The sequence below is a fragment of the Falco biarmicus genome, chromosome 3 (genome assembly GCF_023638135.1).
Source record: "Falco biarmicus isolate bFalBia1 chromosome 3, bFalBia1.pri, whole genome shotgun sequence".
Lineage (NCBI taxonomy): Eukaryota > Metazoa > Chordata > Aves > Falconiformes > Falconidae > Falco > Falco biarmicus.
Genome location: NC_079290.1, coordinates 47576331 through 47596086, shown reverse-complemented (window position 1 = coordinate 47596086; position 19756 = coordinate 47576331).

Sequence of the window (19756 nt, the reverse complement as noted above, 5' to 3'; positions counted from 1 at the left end):
ATAGGTATGATTAGAGTCAACTTCTTAAGAATGAAAAGGCTTCTGAGAGAGAACTTGGAGTTTGTCTCTTCCAGGATACTGATTCAGGACTGGAGCAGGTCCAGAAGGAAGGCAGAATTGTCTGCCAAGTGATGTTTACAGTGTGATGCTGCTTTAAAAGATTCACACAAATTTGAAAATGCTCAGAGGGCTAAGTGAGCAAATTCTGTAACACTGTAAAGGGGACTTGCAATGATTGTCCAGCAGGATTTACTCCCAAAGAGGATTCTTTAACATCTAGATTCCCTCCAAACTTTTTGGAGTCTTGATTCAGCTGGCACAAGCAGATTGGCTTGCCACCTGCTTCTCAAAAGTTGCAGAGGACAGAAAACAGTGCCTCAGTGTGAGCATCTCTTCCTGTATCCACATTCATGCCAGTTGCAGCCCTTGCATGGCTCCCATGACATAAAATGCATGGCTGCAGTACATTTCTTCCCACATGTATCCTGTAGCTGTGGTTCACCGGAACTAGTCACAAACCTGCAAAAAAGCATCCACCAGTGATGCTCTTCTGCTGGCTTTTGGCTTTTATGGCTCATGGCAGACTTGTTGAGTAATAGCTTCCATCGTGTGGGAAGATATTTAGGAAAAACTTGATATTTATTGCCTAACATGAAGCAGCAAAATCATTGGAAAAGTGTTCTTGCTAGTAGAGGGGTCAACAGAATGCAGATATAACATCTTTAAGTGGCAAAAGTACATTTAGATGATCAGTGCAAGTAAAAAAAGCATTACTGGCCAACACCAAATGTAGCTGAAATAAAGTATTCTGTTTTGTTTGCATGTTTTTTTTTCCTTGTAGATGCATGATGGTGTACTATTGTGCAAAGAATCTGCATAGAAATGAAAGAACTAAAACTGCCATTGAAGAACAGAACTATAATGAAATAACAGTCATGATAACATAGATATTGAAAAATGTATTGGAATAGGGTATTGAATAGCATTTTATGATAATACTATCTCTGCTTTTCCTTTTTTTTTTTTTTCTTCTTTAGAGTCATCTTGAAGAAGAGTGGTATGAAGCTTTCTCAGAGTATTTTTAGAAATTTGGTATGGGCCTCCAGCAGCAGATTTGGATATGAAGGGAGATACCTAATGATGAGGAATTCACGTCATTATGTGAAATTAGAATTTAAGCATTTGAATCTCAGGGAGTGGGAGAAATATTAGAAAGATGCAAAATTTCAACAGTCTGGAATTTTTAGATGAAATAATGAGCAAAAATTTTAGAAAGAAGGTTCCAAAATAAATCTACAAATACCTAGCATACAACGTGTATTACCATGATTATAAGGATTCTGTGAGAAATGGAGCAAAAGGAACTGATTGGTATAATAAACTGCATCTTGTGAATCTGGCGCATATGTTAAACAAGGGGGGGGGGGAAATAACAGTCAAGATTTTCTACCTTCAGATAAAAACAAAAGTAGCAACCAATGAAGGTGATATAGAAAGAAAAAACTAATAGGTCTGAAAAAGTACTTTGCTCTAATTTTGAATATAAACAATGAGACAGAGCATTGGCAGATTGATAATAAAGATGAAGGAGCAGAAATTACAAAGTTGGAATGAAAAATCAAGGTTAAGAAATTATAAGGACAGAACCAGTTTTCTCAATCTATACAAGAACATGCCTAGCAGATGTAATTGCAGGCCCAGTAGTAAGGATTTTTAGTAGCTTCATGAAGCTACTAAGAATGCCAGACAACTGAAGAACAGCAAATATAGCACCTATATTTGAGAAAGTAAGAACAATTGGGGGTCTCTTGTATTCTGCACTGTACAGCGTGTTCTAGACCAATACGTGTTAAGAAATTAGTAGTTCATGATGTGAATATTTCAATTTCTACTTGTAAATACTGCCAGGCCATCATGCCTATGGGATGAAGCTATGGAAGGGGTAAGTATAACCTCAGGGTTTTATCTGCCAAGAATGCCTGGTAGAATTAGTGAAGTGTTACAGCACTAGAAGGCATTAATGAGATCTTCTTTGAAATATTGTATTTAATTCTATTTCCTTCTTGTCTATACAGATTAATTCAGATTAAAACAAGAACAGAAAAGAGTCCAAAGGATGACATAGATGCAGAAGCTTGTTGTAGAAGAATAAGACAAAAGTGTGTGGCTTTTTTTAACCTAGCAAAATGAAATTTCAAATGGGATATAACTATTGCTGTTAAATAATTTTTGGGGTAAGAAGGGAGAAAAGTAACTCAGTTAAAAGTCAGTCAAAGCACAAAATAAATGTGTTAATGGACAGTCTATAGCTTTAGCATGTTTTTTATTCAGATAAGATTTCTAGCAAGAAAAAAGTGGTTCTGAATCTGTTTACAAGAGAAGTAGTAGAGTTTCTACTGCTATTTGAAAGTTGAAATAAATTGGTTACAGAAAGTTGGTGGTCCCAGTCTGATGTTGCTTGCATGACACTGTAGGTGAGTTGTGCTCAGAGCTGGCTCCTTTTCACCAAGGACAGTTCCAGCAGAACATGGAAAGGTTGATCCCATTGGTGGTCAGTCAGAAGTGGTGTTCCCCAGGGCTCAGTACTGGGGCCAGTTCTGTTTAATATCTTTATCAACAATCTGAACAAGGAGAACAAATGCACCCTCAGTAAGTTTGCAGATGACACAAGGCTGGGGGGCAGTGTTGATCTGCTGGAGAGTAGGAAGGCCCTGCAGAGGGATCTGGCAGGCTGGACTGATGGGCCGAGGCCAATTGTATGAGGTTCAACAAGGCTCAGTGCCGGGTCCTGCACTTGGATCACAGCAGCCCCACGCAGCGCTACAGGCTGGGGCAGAGCAGCTGGAAAGCTGCCTGCAGGAAAGTGTGTGTGCTGCTTTTGGCTGGTTTGGTCAACAGCCAGCTGAACATGAGCCAGCAGTGTGCCCAGGTTACCAAGAAGGCCAACAGCATCCTGGCTTGTGTGGCCAGCAGAACAAGGGAGGTGATCATCCTGCTGTACTCAGCACTGGTGAGGCCGCATCTCAAATACTGTGTTCAGTTTGGGGCCCCTCACTACAAGACACACATTGAGGTGCTGGAGCGGGTCCAACAAGGTTGGTGAAGGGTCTGGAGCACAAGTCTTGTGAGGAGCATCTGAGGGGATTGGGGTTTAGCCTGGAGAAAAGGAGGCTTAGGGTCGATCTTACCACTCTTCTACAACTACCTGAAAGGAGGTTGGAGCGAGGGGACTGTCAGTCTCTTCTCCCCAGTGACAAGTGATGTTGGTCAAGAGGAAATGTCCTCAAGTTGTACCAGGGGAGATTTAAATTGGATATTAGGAACAAATTCTTCACTGAAAGGGTTGTCAAACATTGGAACAAGTCGCCCAGGGAAGTGGTCAGGTATTTAAAAGATGTGTAGATGCAGCACTTAGGGCTGTGGTTTAGTGGTGGACTTGGCAGTACTAGGTTAACAGTTGGACTCAATGATCTTAAAGGTCTTTTCCAGCCTAAATGATTCTATGCTTAGCATAAATGACCATTTGAGTTTGGAGGCTGGAGTTTCTTCTTTAAAATAAATTGATTACTTGGTGCTGCTTCAAAAAATTGCCTGTCTTGTCTCCTGTCTCTTAATACTTGCTTGTGCATGAATACCAGGACCTGGGCAGGATTATCAATTGCTACTGACCCCATTCTGGAGCAAGTGGTGGCCTTTGTGGGTCCTTAGGACTGGATTTTATTTCAGCCAGTAATGTTGCAGAGTGATGGCAAGAGGTTGTCTTGGAGGTCTTATGTCTCAACAAGCTGAACTTGAACCCTTTTGTTTTTTCCTTCAGAGCTGATATTCTTGAGATATCAATCATGAATGCTAAAATGTGGCAATCAGAGTAGTACCACTGTGGGATTGTTTGCAGACAAGCTTGGAAGCAGTAGAGGTGTGGCTGAGAGAAAGAATGATTAATTGTTTTTTGTTTTCTAGGAGAGATGCTTCATTGATGAAGAAGAAGGAGCAGATAAAGGAAAGGATACTGCTTTTTCCTTAGATCCTGAGGGAAACATCCCCCAACAACATTATTGGAAGCTGTTAGATGGATTGAATTTGCTGGCTGTAGATGGTGTGAGGAGCTATATTGCCTGGGCAGGGGAATACAGACATTGCTTGTGAAAGCTTATTCTTTTTGTCTATGCAAAATGGGCAAAGTCAAGCCAAACTCTGCCAAGGCTGAGGGCTCAGCCTCAGCCTGTTCTTGCAAATATCATTGCTGACCTGGAGGAAAACAGAAAATCACTTGACGTTAAGATTTATTTGGTCTAAAATCTAACTCGGTTCATCTGCCTTGGAGCAGAAGGTGTTGACCTGAGCAACAACACAGAGTACTTACCCCTAGCTCCTGGAAGAGCTCCTTGCAATACTCTGTGTAAGCCACTGCTCTTACATATGGAACATCATGAAAGCCAAGGCTGCTTTGCTACTCAAGTGTCCCCACTTCTTTTTCATATTGTCAGTCTCATTACTCTTCCCTTTCACATCTGTCAATGTAGTCCAGCTGGCTCCAGATTCAGCATCTAACTATTGGCAGGGACAGTGGTTCTCAGCCCGCAAGGCTGGAGACCTTCTAACCACTGCAACTGGAGTTAGCCACTTGATGGAACCTTTTGCTGTACAATAGGTTTTCACCCTACCTTCTGGTCATGAAGAATTTATTAATGGTTTTCAGAAGATCATTTTCTGATAGCAGAGATGTGACAAGTCATTAGGAACACGGTCTCTAATGGATATCGTTCTCTTTCTTTATACCTTAATATTTTGTAAATGTCCTCTGCATTTTTTTCCAATATATATCCACTCTGCTGACATTCATATAATTTTTCTTCTCTCTCTGTCTTTCTTATCTAATCTCTGTCTGCATTTTTCTTACTCCCTATTCTTTTTTCCCAGTGCTAGTTCTTAGGCTGAGATTCTGTCTCTCATTCTCACATATCTTTTTCTGTTCTCAGCATTAATCCATCTCACTTGAACAATCCCTGTCTTGTCTCCATCACCTTGGTTCCTGGTTTCTTTGCCCGGTTTATCACAGTGTCACCAATGAAAGCTTCCCTCTCTGATTAGGTACACCCTTCCCAGCATCTTTTCATTCACCCAAACACTATTGGCTCTCCCCAGCCTTATTATCTGGAAACACCACTGTCCATTCCCAGCTCTTTTACACACCATGGCTCCTTTTAAAACAAGACTGTTCCCCAGCCTTCTTACCCACCTTCATAACTGTAAAACCCCTACCCTTCCGTCTCACAACATACACTAGTCCCTTGCACTTCTCTCTCCCTCTAGTCTGCTGGAATTCAGAAGTTGCCATAAAATTTCATTGCCTGCACTGACAAGCTGGAGCTATTTTTGTACCTAGAGGTAGGGGAGAGAGGATCAGTTGTTCTGCTTAGTTGTAGTTTGATTAATGCTATATATTGTGAGAATATATAGTATGTAGAGAGGACAGAGTCTTTCAGGTATTGAGATATTAAAAGGTGATACTCTTTTTGCACACTGCTTTTTTTACATTTCATAGTAGATTAGCTTAGATGCAGGTCAGAAATATATCTGGTGATTTCCCTCCATTTGCTCCACCTTCCCAGTGGACTGTTTAGTCTTTGTATCAATGGCTGAAAGCTCAATTAGCAGTTGATAAAAGCAAGAGCTGCATATAGCTTGTAGGATAGAAATATTAAATTTTGCCTCTAGACTATGACAATCATGTCACAACCTGCTGTCAGAAAGTTCAGAGAAGAGGGAGGAAAAAACAAATCATGCTAAATACAGAGGTTCAGAAATGTTTGCAGTAGTTACACGCTGTTTTCTGGGTTGCAACACTGGTGTGGTACCTCAGCAAAAACACACATACATAGTTTCTCTGATAACTCAGCATCATTCTGGGAAGAATGAACCAAGCCCAGTGCTGGTGTGAGAAGTCAAAACACTAGTGATGACCATAAGTGTGCATCTTTCAGCAGGACTGAAGTCGTACTTGCCCTGTGGTGATGTTACTGGCAGATACATAGGCGAATTACATGCCTATTAACTGTTATGCGCACCTAAATACATGGTTATTTTCTAAACTTACGTGCATATAGACACAGTAAAATATGGCCTTATCTCATTAGACTCTTCCCTTCACATAGGGTTGTACAGCTCTGTACCATGGCTGGACTACAGTCAGGACTGAGGTCTCTACTTCAGAACAGTCTAATTGATGCTCCCATTGCTCCTGAATGATTTTGCACCACTTCAAGCATTATAAATCATATTCACCATTGGATCCCAAAATAAACATTGTAATATAATTCGGGTCCTGATTGTCAAGAGGTTAGGCGGCCTTGCTCCAGTTATTACTTCATTTAAATACTGTAATAATAGCATTCTTTCTATTGCAAGCAGTTGAGTGGGTGTATATGTAGCAATTGCCTAAGTGGGTAGAATTTGCACAGATGAAAATGGAGTAGATGAGTTGTGATATCAAGTGTGGGTGACATGCCTTCTTTATACACCCTTTCAGCTTGCCCACGTAGGACGTACACACCAAACAAGGCAGCCTTCTGAAGGGCTGAAGCATCATAAAACCTTACAGGAGCATGGGTTTTGCTGAATGGATCTGTCTAGGAAGCTTTATGCTTCAGTAATTTAAGATAAATTGCTTAACAAGACATTCTTTGGTTTTGTGGAGGTTTTTTTCCTAACATCTCTTTGCGTACTGTCAAGTAATTTTCATTTGCACATTTACGAAACTGTAACTTCAAATACTCTGCCTAAAATGAAAATTTTATAAATGTTTTCTTCCACATCATTGAGAAAAGGCTATAGGTTTGATTAAACCACAGCACATAGGAAAGAGTAAAGCCTGTTTTGAGTTTTTTGAGAATCTGAACGTTAGCACACTTCTTTTCATAGGGGATTATATTTCAAGAAAATGAGAAAATACTGTAACTTAATTTCAGATTGGAGGAGTGTTTCATTCTTAAATAAAACCAGAAAACCCAGCCAGTGACAAACCTTACTTGTAGGTTGACGAGAAGTCAGAAGCAGTAGTCAAGTTTCTCACTCGGGCAGTTTTTCTTATGATATAAAGTACAAGAGATTAATGCCTGTATAACATGCTTGGTCCAGTGCCTCTAAGACATTTGAGTAATTTACTCAGTAAGCCACACTTTCACACAGATAATGGCAAGACATTTGGACTATTGTATATTTTCATGTATTTGAGACAGCTTTTACCATCACTGGTAGGCCAGACTTTACTTAAACACAAAGAACTGAATTCAGCCACACCTGATAACCATAGAAGGGCAGTAACAATGATCTCTGGTATCACTCCACAGAGAAAAATGTTGCCCAATTCTTCTATTCAAGGAAGCAGAGGAACAACCTGTCTATGGCCAGAGCAGGACTGAAAGGGGATCAGATCACCTCAGGAGGCAATCAGGTCCATCTCCTTGCTTAAGGCAGTGACTCCCATGTCTATGTCTTCATAGGTGTTTGTATCAGTCTAAAAAAAATTTAGCGATAGGGATTACCCCACAACACTACATTATTATTATTTTGTTATGAGTCTTCTGTAAAGCAAACAAACGTTTCAGAAGATTGATCTGTTGGGAGGGATTGAAAGATGATGAATTAAAGCACTTTAATATTCCATTAAAATTAGTAGTAATCACAGATACACATCCATTTTCTTTGTTTCAATTTTAGATGTTCAGTTCCTGGCTCATGAAAAAATTTATGAGCTCTTCAGGAGTATGTAAAATGAAGTAATTTTTGCAATAAAACAATAATGAATCGTGATTCCAAGTAATTTTGCAAAAGCAATGCTCTTAACTGAAAGGAACCTGGAAAATGGGGGGAAAAAAAACTCAGCTTATATTTTAGTAATAAGAAAGTGAATCCAAATCATCATACTCTCTTAATTAGACTGCTTTAAACCATTTTTTCTCTGCTGCATGTCTTTCAATCTCCCTTTCCTTTCAGAAAAAGTCCCAAAGTGCTCCTGAACAGCCGCACTTTGTACCTGGTCAAGCTAGGATTTTTCAAGACCTTACTGACTAGTGAGGAATTAAATCGCTGATTTACAACACAGTGACTTCATTCTATCTTAGATTTACCAGTAACTGAGGTTACATTTATAGCTGAAGTCGCTACTAATAATTATTTTTTTTGTTAAAAAATTAACTCATGTTTCTAAAATAGAGCCATCTATGAAGGAAAAACTACAATCTTCTGCATAGTCATGTTTCAGAATAGAATCCAAATTTATTAGACATGCTGCAATGTGTTAAACTGCATTAATTTACTTCACTCACTGTGCCACAGATCTTTTTAGTAACACTGCTGATTCAACAGAGCAAGGTCCTTGGTTTTCATCCACATTTGAGCTCATTTTACACTGCTCTAGCAGTGTGAGGCCACTTGAAGAACTGCTTACTACTCATCTATCTGTGGGACTTCTTCACAGTCTTAGAGATGGGTCTAAAATAAGGACTCTCTAAAAATATGCAGTTCATGTGATGAAAATGTAATTCATTTAAAATGTGGGACATTTTAAAAATGTGATTCATATTCTCACACATATTCATTCCCATGCCTACCATGTGAATGTGCCTATGCTCAGCCACCTAGGATCAAATAACTAATCACAAAAAATGTCCTACTCATATTTTCTTATGAGGGTATTGTGTAACAAGGACTGCTTCCACCTGTTTGAGGGCTGAACTAATTTCCTTTTCCTGTTTGGATAACTAGAGTTTTTTTCCAGAGTCTGTGAAATGCTTTCCTGGAATATATTTCTAGATAGGGAGTCTGAACCACAGAACAGTCTATTGAAGTCATTGACCAGCAGGAGATAAGATAGTGTTTCCAGTTAAGGATGCTAGCCTTGATCTGGAAAAAGCATTTTGATGTTGTTCTGTTTCTTTTGTGCCTACTTACAGGAAGATAGATAGGAGGTGACAAGTACTGCCCAGGGATATTCTCATCACTGATTGCCAGCCTAGCCTTTGAGCAAATTATGGAATCTTGGTCAATATGTTCTTGCATATTGTGATTAAAATCATACTTGATAATTTAGCATGCATATTCCCAGAGATTTTATTCTGGATAAAACAGAAAGAAGAATTAAGTAAGTGGTTTTCATATGAAATATCACTATCTTTTTTCAGTGAGAAGTCCCAGGAGTTTTTCTTTTTAGTCCTAAATCTTCTAGCATGGAATTCTGTGGTGCTTTTCCACCTCAATCCATGGATGCCTGATGTAATGGCTCAAACAGCTGCTCATCCACATTTGTAGAATGCTTGCTCTTTCCCTGTGAAAGAAGCGCTCACTGACTATAAAAATGGAGTCATGAAACTTATTTGACAAAATACACCAGCTTATCAGCCTAATGTGCTCTTGGACCTTTCTATCTGCTCAGATTTTTTTTAATCATCCTGAACTCTCAGTTAGAATTGAAGGAGTCTACCATTTTTTAGTCAGTCAAGAGCTATGTCATCTGGTAGCTCACCTGGTAGTTAACTTAGGCCACTGCATGGCATTTCAATATTTCCACAAATACATATATTTCAATGTTTTCATATCTAATTATACACAACTTTTTAAAGAGACTGGCCAACTTGTTCCTATCTGTAAAAGACTGTCACTTAGTAAGTCCTGATTTTAGTATTCACAGCCTTCCTGGATCCACCTTTTGAGCCCCTGGAGATTTATTTATCATTACATGTATTCCAGAATGTGGTTTTCTCAGTGGTAACAGCTGCCATGAGGCTGGAAAAGATCAAGACCAGTGTGGCTGCTTCTTCCAATTTACATTTGGGTTTTTTTGATTGGGTACCTCTGAGACAAATTTTTCCCAGATGTTAAAATTTAGTCAGATAATTTAATTACCTGTGCTCTTCCCTAAACCTTGCAACTCTGAGGCTGAGGTGTATGCTGCAGATATCAAGAAGGCCATCTCTTTTTACCTTCACAACACAGTTTTTTTCAGATGGCCTGGGAAGCTGATCACATTAGCAGCCAAGAAATCCAGAGTAGCCATATCCACACCGAGAAAGCGGAACTATGAAGCAGATTGCGTCAAGGCTTGTTATGACACTGCTAAGGTGGATGGAAGTGTCCTCTGTCATCACAGCCCATGCCACCAGAGTTCAAGCTGTATCTGTGGCCTCAGTGTACTGAGGATGTGTGCTGCTGTTCTCACATCTGTAACTGCATTCATGCTGCTTCCAACCACCCTGCCACTACTGAGACCTCCAGAAGGACATCTAGTAGTAATAAAGGCTTCTGCATTTCTTATTTATTTCAGGAATTATGAAACCCATTGCTCAGTAACTATGAACAGCTACTGAAGGTCTCCCATGAAGTTAACATACATATAAACACCCACTTATAAGTAAAAGAGACTTCCCCCAGCTGCAGTCCTTCAAAGCGTATTGCTTCTATGGATATTTAATTCTTCCCATTCTTCCTTTCTTTTCCAGAATCCACTGAGAACATGGATTCTGGGAGTTTGACATCAAGAAAGAGTCTGGCTGACATCAGACATTTTCCATCCCATGTACTCATGTAGTGGGGTGAAAGGGAGCAGGAGGGATCATGACCTACATACTCACTGTAACACTGAAAACTCTTCAAGCTCTGACGACCAGGCACAGCAGTATGCAAACCCGCACATGGAGAGCGCACCTTCAAGACTCCATTCTCTGCGGAGAATACCTAACAGTTGACATAATGTGGCTAATGTGTAATGCAGTAGCAGCTTTGCCACCGGATACAGGCTTAGGGCTGTCTCGTGTTAGCTAGTTTACTGACCTTCAATGGACAAGGAAAAGTTCATTAAACCCCGAGGAATTAAATAATTCTGGTGGACAATTATAAAAATATCTATATATTTTTAAATGCTCAGTTATTACCTGTAATTGTTAGGTAAAAGGTGAGTCCTAAAGAGTGCACTCCCTGATGATTTGGTCACAGTATTACAGATTTAATCTTGAATTAATGTCCTCTTTCAGCTGCTGCCCTAGCCCTTGTGACTGTCTGCTCCGTGACTCAGCCCCACAGCTGAGATCGTTTCTGTTTCCAGCCATCACAGGTACTGGCTGTCCACATAACTCCAAACCTAACAACTGAAATCGCAAACAAAATACCCTTGCTCCTGGTAGGAGCAGGTCTTTACTCATGTCAGCCTCAGGTAGGAAGCTACTGATTTTTTTACCATTTATATTTGAGAACACATAGTTGAATTAATGAATCAAAGAGTATCTGAAGAAAATACATTCTTTTTAATTCCCTGAATCAGGACAAATACACTAAAAATATATTTCCTTATGGTCTTTACATTTCCTTTTATTCTTATTCATTTTCTTTATGTTCTTAGAATACTTTATTAAGGCACTCTTAAAAACAGGATATTTGCTGAGAAGTGTCTACAGATTAGTGCAGCTGTCATTATACTGATGTTTTCTACAACATCACAAGCTATAGGTAGATCACTAGATAGCCTACTCAGTTAATAGGAGTTTCAGAAGTTCAGCTTTATAATAATATAGTCCAAAGACCCCTAATGAAACACTTGTCTCCTATACCGTGTAGGGTTATCAGAACAGTGTCTTTGAATCATTCACCCAACAAGACAGTTCTGCTAAGAAAAAAAATAAAAGATCTGAGTAGGTTTTTCTTTTCATAGTTTTCTTTCCTCAATGATGTGCCTCCATACGGTGATGCCTCAGTGGATAAGCATCTCTGGACCATCACAAATGTGGCCAGTATGAGAAACTATTTAAAATCAGAGACTTCTTTGAGATTCAGGCTCCTTTTGTATCTTGGTCAGAAGTTAGCAGCATCATTAAAGTAAAAGTGAGAGAACAAACCATTAATTGATTGCACATCTGTGGGTCAAGACCATCTCTGAAACCAATAGGAGTGTCATTTACCTAGACACTGTAAGCCATAGAGCTGATATTAAAGTCATACATTGTAAACAATTTAATCAAAGTTATAACAAATAATTAACTCTTCCATTAACACCACCCAGATGTGGAAATAATCTTATTAATCATCCTGGGCAGAGCAGTGCCTGTAAATAATGTTGTGTAACTGTTGACATTATACGGAGCCTTTCTGCATCAATATTTTTCTTTTTCTTTATGTATTTTATGTATGTCTAGATACAGACCAAGCTTTTTGTTTTTTTTTCCTAAAAACAGTTTCATGAACCCCCCTATTTAATAATGAGTTTTCAAAGTAACAGCATTGATATTAAAAACAAAAGGATTTTTAGTACTTTTAGTGCCTTGATGCGTCTGCACCCATTTGCACCAGCTAATATGTGTTGTCCTATGAGACAAAAATTATGCCATGTCCATCTACAAAAGAGATCAGCTAATGTTGCAGTAGTGAGCCTAAGACTGGTGATTTGTGACTTTACATTACCAAATCTTGATGTCCTTTCTTTTCAGTGTTTGTATAAATTACTTGTAAATGATACAAAAACAGATTAAAAGGTCCTAAGTGTTTTCCATGCATTACAGAAGCGTTTCCCTCCGTGTAATAGTGGGAGTTGCACTGTCTGTTGAAATAATCTGTCAAAATTCCAAAGGACTAGATGTATTTTAATACAAGGTTACCACTTTGTATTCCACTCCTTCTATTGTTAATGAAGATTTTCTTTTCCTCATCTTATATAATATTATTCCTAATCATTTAAAAAGGCTATGAATTGCTTAAAGGTCTGGCACCAGATTCAGAAAAGGTAGCCTGCCTTACATTTAAAGCTGGAGAAAGCTAGTAAGATGGTTCCTCCCAGCATAAGTGGAGACTGAGGGAGGTTAGAGGCAGTTTCTGACAAAATTCATTAGAGTCCAATAATTGGACATCTGGTAGGTTAGAAACTCTTGTTCTATTGACGTGTTATTAATGTGTCAGGTTTAAAGAAGTTCTTGGGCGTTTCTGGAAACTGTGCATATGATGGTAACTGCCACTTTTCCCAATTGGTTATGAAAATAAATCTTTGGTTTGGAGGGTAGAACGTCTTTTTCATCTCTGATGTTGTATGTGATATGGCCACAAAACAATCATCAAGATTTTGAAAAAAAAATAGCCAGGAATTGCAACAGTGGTCTGAAACATTCAAAAGCATTGGCTGCTGAGACTTGAGGCATTCTGATCTCAGAACATCCACCCCATTATTGTCCTCCCAAATTATCACACCGTATCCAAAATCTAAGCAGGTTCACATAAAATTCAGTGGAATTCCTGCGAAGAAAACCTGAGATACAGTGTAGAATTATAAAAATACAATGCAGAGACCCTGGAAGGTCATCTTGTCTATCCTGCTCTAAAGGAAGTTCAGCCACCTATGATTATCTCTGACTGACAGTCATTTCACATTTTAAATGAGAACGCAGGCAGCTCTGCAGGCCAGAGGGATCAGCATTCTGTCCCGTGACTTCCCCCTGTAAGACTTAGGGTCTGCCACTAGAACCCATTAACTGGGAATGTTTCCCTGACAATGTATTTCCCATCCTTTGTGTTTTCTTGCTTGCAAGAAAGCATTTGTAGTTCTTCAGACAATCTCAGCACCTTGGCTGGCAAAATCTTCCCCATCTAAATATATCTAGGTTTGAATTAATAAAAGTGCATTTTTAAAGTTGCTCTTTGACCACTTCTGTGATGGGTTCACAGATTTGTCTGACAAGTGAATTTAAATATATGGTAATTTCCTGAATTATTTGCACAGCCATAATACGCAGAGTTGTTTTGCTTCCTTCTCTTCCCCAAAATGTGTTGTACTGATTTCTGGTTTGGGGACTTTCTTTAAGTCATCTTTGCATTTTATAACTGTGTTTTCCCTAAGTTATTTCAGATAGGCAGTATTAAATTCTTGAGATAGTGACAAGAGGCTGGTCTCAGTCCTTGCATTTCTAGAAAGTAATAATTACTCCAGAAGGTCAGTGGCATTAGCCTCTACAGAAGGGATTACATATACTCTCAAAGAGTATAGATATCCAAATATATTTTGTGGAAAACTATAATATTAAGTTTCATTCATGATTGCTTAAAAGATTTTTGAGTTTTGATTTTTTTGGTCATCTTAAGGTCATGGCAGTTTCTCAAACAAGCTTCTTGATACAAGAGCAACTGATGGACTGATCTTACACTTCTCTTGATATATCAGTAGAAGAGAAACCAAGCGAATGGTCACATTTTGCATGGTTATTTCTTCTCCAACATGTAATTTGTTATCAGAAGTGTGAACACAGTTCCCTCCATTTTCACAAGCTAAATGTGGGTTGCATGGTTAACTGTTTTTTGATGAAATGCAATTCCAGAACTTTTCTTTTTTAATCTTCTATATCTCACCTCTCACACTATTATTTTTGTTTAGCAGTCATGATCAGGAATAAGATAAATTTCTATTGAATATATCTTTTAAGTTCTTTAATCGTAATTTCAATATTGGTGCAATGTGAGGTATGTATACAGCTTTCTTTTGCTTTCCTGGTTGAAGACAACTGTTTTGATTTGTAAATTCTCTCTTCCTTGTAATTTAATGATAATGAATTAATGGTAAGTAGTTTTTATTGTCTTCTTTCTTTGCAGTAAATAGCATTAAAAATTAATTGCTCAGTAAAACAGACAACTTACTCAGGAGTACAGATAAGAGCCACTTAATTTGCCAAATGAACCAAGCATATCAGAGTTTTGAATAAATAAACCCAAACAGAAAAAAGCAACAAGCAATCCTTTTCTTTTTTAAAAAATGGGTTATTTAACATTTGACAAAAAGTTTGATCTTGCTGATAATTTTTTCTGCTCAAAGAAGATACGTAAGCTGAGTTATGCTTGCTTGGTGGTTTTCTTTTTTTTTTTTTTTTTCATTGGCCTGTAGAGAAACTGCAAGAGCCACAAGGCTGCCTGATTCCTCAGAACTACTTCAAGTTCCAATATCTCCTGTCCATGGGGACCTACAGTCACCCTTGCCAGGGAGAAGGAAGACCCTGAAGTACAGCTAGTGACTTTCTTTACCTAAGCAAGATGACCTCCAGTGTTATTCAGAGAAGAGAAAAATTTTGCAGCTAGTACACAGTGGATATCTCTTTGACAGCCCCAGACCTTAGCATGGTAGCATTCTCTATTCAAACTCTGAATTTTAGCCAAACTGCATAAAGCTTATTGAAAAGCCACCAGAATTTTGTCTCTATTGAAGAGTTTAAAACTACAGGGGTCAAATATGTACAACAGTAACACACGGCAACTTAATCTCTTCTTCTCTTACTCCTTAAAATATGCCGTTTCATTCAACTTCCTTTTAAAATATATCTGTTTCTGGCTACCCACAGAATTAACTACTCTTCTCCTAATTCTGTTTTCAGATATCTCCCTTTTGATTGTCTAAGTCTTTTGAGGGATTCAGAATAGTAGTTCACAGACTTTTGAACTCTGGTAGGTGATTCAAGCAGGACATGAGTCAATAACCAACCACAGCTGGTTCACTAGGTGACATCCTTCTTGAAAAAAGTAACATGTCCAAAAGGTGGTCCGCGTGTCCAAATCAAACTTGCTTTGCAACATCTTTTTCTCAACAGTTCCGAATGGTTAAGTTTCCTCACCCTGTATTAACAAGGAGAGCTGGATGAAACAAATATAAACATGTAGAATTAGGTGGGATAAATATTGTTGTCTTTCTGTTTCATTTCCGCTCTGTTCAGCAGAGATGAAATCTGTACTTTCCAGGAAAATAAACAAGCCTTCAGTGTGAAGAAAAACCCTAAGAGGAATAAGCTACTCAACTCCCATTTGTAACATAAAAACACAGAACTGAAAATATGGGGGCAAATCCAGTCTCCAGAAATCTCAGGTACAGGCTGATGGCTACTGAAAAAGCCCACAGAGCACCTGCTCCACTTGCAATAACACATGATGCTTCCACATCACCAAGCTTAAGAATTTTAATAAGAGGTCAAGAGCCATAGCAATTAAGTGTCACAGGATGAGAACATGACAGATTAAGGGAGTTGTCAATGACAGAGTTAGCTGCAACAAGAAGGAATTTGTTGAAGAAACCTCCCCGATAGTGGGAAAAACCTGTTGTCCCTGCAAAACTGACTCAGGGAAAATTTCTCTGTTGATGGCAATTCTAGTAAAACAGATTAATGCTAAGCATATGAAAAGTATACACCACAAATAACACCTTGGCAGTTTCATTGTCAATAGAAACACAAAAAGATTTTGTCCTGCAAGCCCAGGATCAGGAAAGGTGGGGGGAGCCTTCTGCCCTGCTCCAAAGACAAGCAGCAGAAGCTGGCACATGAAATCAGTATGTTCGCATTCTGTTACACAAATGTAAATAATTTGTTCTCCAAGTATCTTCTATATGATCTTCCTAAAAATGTTTCAGACTCAGTTTTAAAACCCTTTACATTTTTCACACTCAGGACTCTAGGACATTATTCCAGAAATTGGTCTTCAGCTACGGTTTCCAGTTTACATGTATTTATTACCAAGATAAGCATTTTCTCCTGTGCCAATATTGTCCCTTAAACAAAACTTCTTCATGTTTAACTGTGTATGTGGGGTTTTTTTCCTTTATTTAATCTAGGTCAAAAAGTCATACGCTTTAAGCAGAAGAAATTCAATTCCTCACCCTTCCTTCTGTTTTATCTCAGACTCCCTGGTCGTAAGAATGTATTGCTACTGGCTGCAACATTCACTTCGACCTGTATGCTTCTAATAGGTTTTTGTGATCGATCTGCCCATATATCTCGGGGCAGATATTGGGGCAACTTGGTCTATACTTGGTTAGAATATTTTTCTTGAAAGCAAGACAAAATCTCATCTGATTTCATCCCTGCAACGTCTCCACTCATATCTGATGCTATTCACCAGTGGTGTGTTTGGGGTGTTGGTAGACAAGAAGCTCAACGTGACCAGGCAATATGCACTTGCAGCCCATAAAGACAACCATGTCCTGGGCTGCATCAAAAGAAGCGTGACCAGCAGGTCGAGGGAGGTGATTCTCCCCCTCTACTCTGCTCTTGTGAGACCCCACCTGGAGTATTGCATTCAACTCTGGGGCCTCCAACAAAAGAAGGACATGGAGCTGTTAGAACAAGCCCAGAGGAGGGCCAGGAAGATGATCAGAGGGCTGGAGCACCTCTCCTATGAAGACAGGCTGAGAGAGTTGGGGCTGTTCAGCCTGGAGAAGAGAAGGCTCCAGGGAGACCTTACTGCAGCCTTCCAGGGCCTTTAAAGGGAGCCTGCAAGATAGATGGGGACAGACTTTCTAGTGGGGCATGTAGTCATAGGACAAGGGGGAATGGCTTTAAAGTAAAAGAGGGTAGATTTACACTAGATATCAGGAAGAAATTCTTTACTGTGAGGGTGGTGAGGCACTGGGCCAGGTTTCCCAGAGCAGCTGTGGATGCCCCATCCCTGGAAGTGTTCAAGGCCAGGCTGGATGGGGCTTTGAGCAACCTGGTCTAGTGGGAGGTTTCCCTGCTTATGGCAGGGAGGGTGGAACTGGGTGATCTTCAAGGTCCCTTCCAACTCAAATGATTCTATGACACTTTTCTCAGCATGGGTTATTTGCAGTATTTGCTTGTCTGGGTTTTGGGGTTTTTTTGAGTAATTTTGTTTTGCACAGATGGTTGAAAATAGGTAAGAATGGTGAACTTCTCACCTGTAGCAGAACTGACTCCAGGGTGTAATGTTAGGCTGATTTAGATAATCACAGCATAACAAAATTAGGTTAAAGTTACATTTGATTGCCAAGATAGAACATCAGTAGTTACATACATCTACCTCCTCTCAGTGCAGTTTCATCTTAGTTGTAAGATCAAAGCAAGGGCTTGTCTTTGAGGCACAGCTCTCTGGTGCTTATCTTTGATACTCCTGAGCCTGTGTTTATCCTGGTACTCCCATGTGGAGGTCCAATGAGACTTTCACTTTGCCCCCTATTATCTTGAAGTTTAGGCAACATTTATCCCTGAGACCAGCCTCCTGTATATGCTTCTTAACAACTTAAAAGCGTGAATTTTCAGTATTAAGATTTCTATCTGTCAATTACATTTTGTTATGTTATTTATTAGGGAGATACTTTTCTTTTCAGTAACATTTGCACTGTTTTAATTTATTCCCTATATTAATTGAACAGTATTTTCAATAAAAGTAGGTCAAAATCAGTTCTAGAGCCAGTTTCTTGAATAACTCACAGAGCCTGAGTAATCACACAGCTCATTTTACTGATAAGTTATAATGATTGAGAGCTGTTTGTTTGTGATCAGTTGCAAAGTGCTTTTTGAAGAAAGTTACATTTGAGTCACAACTCAAAAAAGAGATCCTAGCATTATCATTGATAGTTGTTTGAAATCGCTAGCTGAATGTTTAGCGGCAATCAAAAAACAAGACAGAGGGTGTCATACTGTGACTGTACAAAAATATGGTGCACCCAAATCTTGAGCAATTTTTGTAGTTCATGTAGTCATATCTCACAAGGGTATAGTCAAGTTAGAAAGGATATAGAGAAAGGCAACTAAAATGATGAAGAGAATGAAACAGTTGTCTGAGGAGACGCAAAAACTTGAGAGTCCTCAGTTTCCAGAGGAGAAGGCTGAGAGGAACATGGTTGGGGTTTATCCTGTCATGAAGGCAGCCGGAAAGGTGAACAGGCAACTGTTCACTAACTCCCACAGTGCTGGAACTAAGGAACCCTCAGTGAAACTAGTAGAAGATTGGTTTAAATAAAGATAAAAGGATTACTTGATTACGCAGAAGACAGTAGACTTTTGGAATTTGCTGCCAGAGAAGCTAATAAAGGCAGAGGGTGTCAATAGGTTTGAAAAAGGGATTAGACAAAGTCATGAATAACTGGTCCTGAAAGAGGTGTAAAAAAGAACAGGCAGAAATGTACCCTCTAACACTTCTAATAAATTTCTGCATGCTGTGGAAATACATAGGTAAAAGACTGCAGAAAATGGCCAGGCTCATGTGGTCATCCCAAACAGCATCTCCTATTGCTCTTCTCAGAACATATTGTGCTAACTGGAATCACTGGTCTGTTTTATTACAGCATGTCTTACATTCTTAAGAAAAAACATACTGTCTGTGCCCTGTTCTAGATGCATTTCCTTGAAGTTATTAAATACAATTCCCTGTCCTGGTATTGAAGAACATCTTTGTGTTTAAGGTAATATAAATTCACTGGTTTGCTTTTTACGGATATTGACTGAAAATGAGTGAATCTTAAATATAGTAAGTAAAAGATCTATACTTGATGGCTATATACTACAAGCATAAAATATTAAATTACTTGAGTTATATTCATAGAAGAATGGAAAAAGAAGGGATAAAAGCTCAAATAAAAATGGGTCCTAGGGCAGAACTGTAGAAATGATGGACGTGTCAGTTCTAATAACTAAAGCTGAAGATGCATACAAAATTAATTATTACTAATTATCTATGCCTCATCCAGAAATAGTAATACAATCACATATCTGATAAGCAGACTGACAGAAGAACCAAACATACAAAATATATGCAGAATAGTAGCACAGTGCCAAACGTGAACTTGGTTCACCTGCAAAATTAAAAATGTCCCTGTAATTCTACAGAAAAGTAGGATCACAGGATCTTAAAAACACAGGTTATTTCATGGAGAAGCATGGCATGTTTCTAAGCTGGCATCTGATTGCAAAAGGCAAATATGTATGTCATACAGACATATGCTCATGCTGTAAAAGAG